The 5,089-nt window shown below is 34.7% G+C and overlaps 1 non-coding gene and 1 pseudogene across 1 annotated transcript; both read right to left on the reverse strand.

The window, feature by feature from the left end:
- Positions 1 to 988: 988 nt before the first annotated feature.
- Positions 989 to 1,048, reverse strand: LOC137752310 (U6 spliceosomal RNA; annotated as a pseudogene).
- A 2,012-nt stretch (positions 1,049 to 3,060) lies between these two features.
- On the reverse strand, positions 3,061 to 3,166 carry LOC137752302 (U6 spliceosomal RNA). Its single transcript, XR_011071147.1, has one exon. It is a non-coding gene; the product is annotated as a U6 spliceosomal RNA (small nuclear RNA).
- Between the last annotated feature and the right edge of the window lie 1,923 nt (positions 3,167 to 5,089).

Consider the following 5,089-nt stretch of genomic DNA (forward strand, 5'->3'; position numbering starts at 1 on the left):
TGACTTACTTCACTCTGTATGGCAGTCTCTAGATCCATCCACGACTCTGCAAATGACCTAATTTCGTTCCTTTTTATGGCTGAGGAATATTCCATTGTATATATGTACCACAACTTCTTTATCCATTTGTCTGCTGATGGGCATTTAGGTTGTTTCCATGACCTGGCTATTGTAAATAGTGCTGCAATGAACATTGGGGTGCATGTGTCTGTTTGAATTATGGTTTTCTCTGGGTATATGCCCAGTAGTGGGATTGCTGGGTCATATGGTATTTCTATTTTTAGTTTTTTAAGGAACCTCCATACTGTTCTCCATAGTGGCTGTATCAATTTACATTCCCACCAACAGTGCAAGAGGGTTCCCTTTTCTCCACACCCTCTCCAGCATTTGTTGTTTGTAGATTTTCTGATGATGCCCATTCTAACTGGTGAAAGGTGATACTTCATTGTAGTTTTGATTTGCATTTCTCTAATAATTACTGATGTTGAGCAGCTTTTCATGTGCTTTGTGGCCTTCTGTATGTCTTCTTTGGAGAAATATCTATTTAGGTCTTCTGCCCATTTTTGGATTGAGTTATTTGTTTTTTTAAATAGTGAGCTGCATGAGCTGTTTATATATTTTGGAGATTAATCCTTTGTCTGTTGATTTGTTTGCAAATATTTTCTCCCATTCTGAGGGTTGTCTTTTCGTCTTGTTTGTAGTTTCCTTTGCTTTGCAAACACTTTTAAGTTTCATTAGGTCCCATTTGTTTATTTTTGTTTTTATTTCCATTACTCTAGGAGGGGGATCAAAAAAGATCTTGCTGTGATTTATGTCAGAGTGTTCTTCCTATGTTTCCCCCTAAGAGTTTTATAGCGTCCAGTCTTACATTTAGGTCTCTAATCCATTTTGTGTTTATTTTTGTGTATGGTGTTAGGGAGTGTTCGAATTTCATTCTTTCACATGTAGCTGTCCAGTTTTCCTCATTTGAGTATAACTGATTACCATAGACCATGCTAATCTTCTCTGTATCGGTCCAGTTTTAGTATATGTGCTGCCAAACAAGCACTCTGACACATCATTTTAGATGTCATCACCTGTCCAGGAATGTCATGCTTTTCTCTGCCCATCCAGACAGCACCACTTATTGAAGACACTGTCTTTTCTCCATTGTATATCCTTGCCTCCTTTGTCATAGATTAGTTGACCACAGGTGCATGGGTTTATCTCTGAGTTTACTATCCTGTTCCATTGATCTATATTTCTGTTTTTGTGCCAGTACCATATTGGTTTGATTACTGTAGCTTTGTAGTATACTCTGAAGTCAGGGAGTCAGATTCCTCCAGCTCTGTTTTGTTCCCTCAACATGGTTTTTGTTATTCAGGGTCTTTAGTGTCTCCATACAAATTTTAAGATTTTTTTTGTTCTAGTTCTGTAAAAAAAAATGCCATTGGTAATTTGACAGGGATTGCATTGAATCTGTAGATTGCTTTGGGTAGTGTAGTCATTTTCACAATACTGATTCTTCCAATCCAAGAACATGGTATATCTCTCCACCTGTTTGTACCATCTTTAATTTCTTTCATCAGTGTCTTATAGTTTTCCGCATACAGGTCTTTTGTCTCCTTAGGTAGGTTTATTCCTAGGTATTTCATTCTTTTTGTTGCAATGGTAAATGGGAGTGTTTCCTTAATTTCCCTTTCAGATTTTTCATCATTAGTGTATAGGAATGCAAGAGATTTCTGTGCATTAATTTTGTATCCTGCAACTTTACCAAATTCATTGATTAGCTCTAGTAGTTTTCTGGTGGCATCTTTAGGATTCTCTACGTATAGTATCATGTCATCTGCAAACAGTGACAATTTTACTTCTTCTTTTCCAATTTGTATTCCTTTTATTTCTTTTTCTTCTCTGATTGCTGTGGCTAGGACTTCCAAAACTATGTTGAATAATAGTCGTGAGAGTGGACATCCTTGTCTTGTTCCTGATCTTAGATGAAATGCTTTCAGTTTTTCACCATTGAGGATGATGTTTGCTGTGGGTTTGTCATATATGGCCTTTATTATGTTGAGGGTGTTTCCCTCTGTGCCCACTTTCTGGAGAGTTTTTATCATTAATGGGTGTTGAATTTTGTCAAAAGATTTTTCTGCATCTATTGAGATGATCATATGGTTTTTCTTCTTCAGTTTGTTAATATGGTGTACCACATTGATTGATTTGCGTATATTGAAGAATCCTTGCATCCCTGGAATAAGTCCCACTTGATCATGGTGTATGATCCTTTTAATGTGTTGTTGGATTCTGTTTGCTAGTATTTTGTTGAGGATTTTTGCATCTATGTTCATTAGTGATATTGGTCTGTAATTTTCTTTTTTTGTAGTATCTTTGTCTGGTTTTGGTATCAGGGTGATCATGGCCTCATAGAATGAGTTTGGGAGTGTTCCTTCCTCTGCAATTTTTCTGAAGAGTTTGAGAAGTATGGGTGTTAGCTCTTCTCTAAATGTTTGATAGAATTCACCTGTGAATCCCTCTGGTCCTGGACTTTTGTTTGTTGGAAGATTTTTAATCACAGTTTCAATTTATTACTTGTGATTGGTCTGTTCATATTTTCTCTTTCTTCCTGGTTCAGTCTTGGAAGGTTATACCTTTCTAAAAATTTCTCTGTTTCTTCCAGGTTGTCCATTTTATTGCCATAGAGTTGCTTGTAGTAGTCTCTTAGGATGCTTTGTATTTCTGCCGTTTCTCTTGTAACTTCTCCGTTTTTTGTTTTTTTTTTTCTAATTTTATTGATTTGAGTCCTCTCTTTTTCTTGATGAATCTGGGTAAAGGTTTCTCAATTTTGTTTATATTCTCAAAGAAGCAACTTTTAGTTTTATTGATCTTTGCTATTGTTTTCTTTGTTTCTGTTTCATTTATTTCTGCTCTGATGTTTATGATTTCTTTCCTTCTACTAACTTTGAGTTTTGTTTGTTCTTCTTTCTCTAGTTCCTTTAGGTGTATGGTTAGATTGTTTATTTGAGAGTTTACTTGTTTCTTGAGGTAGGGTTGTATTGCTATAATCTTCCCTCTTTGAACTGCTTTAAAAATATGGAACGCTTCACAAATTTGCAAGTCATCCTGTGCAGGGACCATGTTAATCTTCTCTGTATCAGTCCAATTTTAGTATATGTGCTTCCAAAGTAAGCACTCTGACACATCATTTTACATGTCGTAACCTGTCCAGAAATGTCATGCTTTTCTCTGCCCATCCAGACAGACATTAGGTGGAGAAAGCCAATCATTTCTTTCCCCTGTGTCAGCTATTTTTTTTCCCCTTCAATGTAAAATTCTATATATTGTATTTTGAAAAAAAAAAAAAAAAGAGAAAAATTGATTTTTAAAGTGGTTTGAATATGACATTGGTAAGCTCTATGCTCAAATTGATATGGTAACTTGTAAGAAGATATTTTTGATTCAAGCTACACTGCATTATTTTAATTAATTTTTCTGATTATAAAATGTGATAATATGTATATTAATGTTACTTGCGTTAGTATGAAATTCAGCTTTCTGCATGTAAAATTTAAATGTCCCGAAAATTTATCTATTTTTTTATCCTTCAGAAATTATTATTTTACACTTCCTATGTGTAAAATAATACACTTAGTACATTGCCTTGTGCAACATTATGTATACCATAAGTAATTGTACAAAATTGGTGTCTGCATTCAAGGAATTCATGCCATAATAGTTCGATTTGGAGAAGATTTCCAATGTAAAATACTCTGTGTTGATGGCATAGGCTTCTACTCTTTCTAAGTCAAAAGATGGAGATAACGAAGTACAAACAAGTGATTATAATGTGGACACACAATCAAATGATTTATACTTGCAAAGATTCTGACTGATATATACAACATACCCCCAAATTCCTTTTAGTGTATTGGTGATGTTAAATTCTTTTATATAAAAATTCAATATATTTTCCTCAAGGCATTTTTTCCCTTTTTTTTTTTTTTTTTATGTCACAACCTCTCCCAGTTTTCTCCTTGAACCATTCCTGAATGTGAGGCTATCCAAACCAAATGAGTGCCTCTAGAATGAATGCATTTTTCCATTGCACATGGGTTTTCCCATTACAATGCTATTACCATAAAGGGGGACTTCTTATTAAGGGAATGGACAAGCAGTTTCTACCTTAAGTGAGATCATAATTCTGCTTCAATAAACTCTTACTATATTCTTGTGTTAGCTCATTCTTTTTAATTCTGAAAAATTTTCAGCATTTTCCATTTCTTTGCAAACCAGGGAAATTCCCTGAAATTACCTTGAATCCACTGAATTTCACATTCTATTTCAACAATATAGCATGGATCCCTTTCCCTCTTCAAGAACAAATATTTTCCTTCTGAATATTCTAACAATTTAACATTCTACAAACACATATGTTCTTCCAGATATTACGTTGGAGTATAACGAAAAGCTAACCCATGGTTTATAATTAGATTAACTTCAACATAAGACTCACAAACCTGCACTGATCAAAGTATAGCATTATTGATGAAATTTTGGGAAAATTATATATGTTTTACCACCACTTTTTAGCACTCTTTCTATTTGAAGGAGTTTCACTGTCAATGTCAATGGTGTATGATTCTTTTAATTTACTCAACTTGTTTCAACAAAATAGTATAATCACTGTTTTATTAATCACAATTAAGCCAATGAGATTTTCTTTTCCTTTTCAAAGGCTCAACCTAGGCATTTTTTAAAGTGCCCTTGATTTCTTGCAACAAGAGGTTCTAGGCCCATCCCCCTTTTTTTTTCCAGTTTCATTGAGGTATGACTGATAAATAAAAATTGTATACAGACAGTCCCTGCCTTAGAATGGTCCCACTCATAATTTTTCAAATTTACAATGGTGCAAAAGTAACATGCATTCAGTGCAAAGTGTACTCCAAATTTTGAATATCCCAAGACTAACGAAATGCAGCAGGCACAGAGCCACAGCTGAGCAGTGGCACAGAGCTGCCGCTCCCAATCAGCCAGGTGATCACAAGGGTGAACAACCAATACACTTACAACCACTCTGTATCCATACAATCATCCTGTTTTCACTTTGAGTGCAGAA

Source organism: Eschrichtius robustus, chromosome 18 (genome assembly GCF_028021215.1).
Source record: "Eschrichtius robustus isolate mEscRob2 chromosome 18, mEscRob2.pri, whole genome shotgun sequence".
Lineage (NCBI taxonomy): Eukaryota > Metazoa > Chordata > Mammalia > Artiodactyla > Eschrichtiidae > Eschrichtius > Eschrichtius robustus.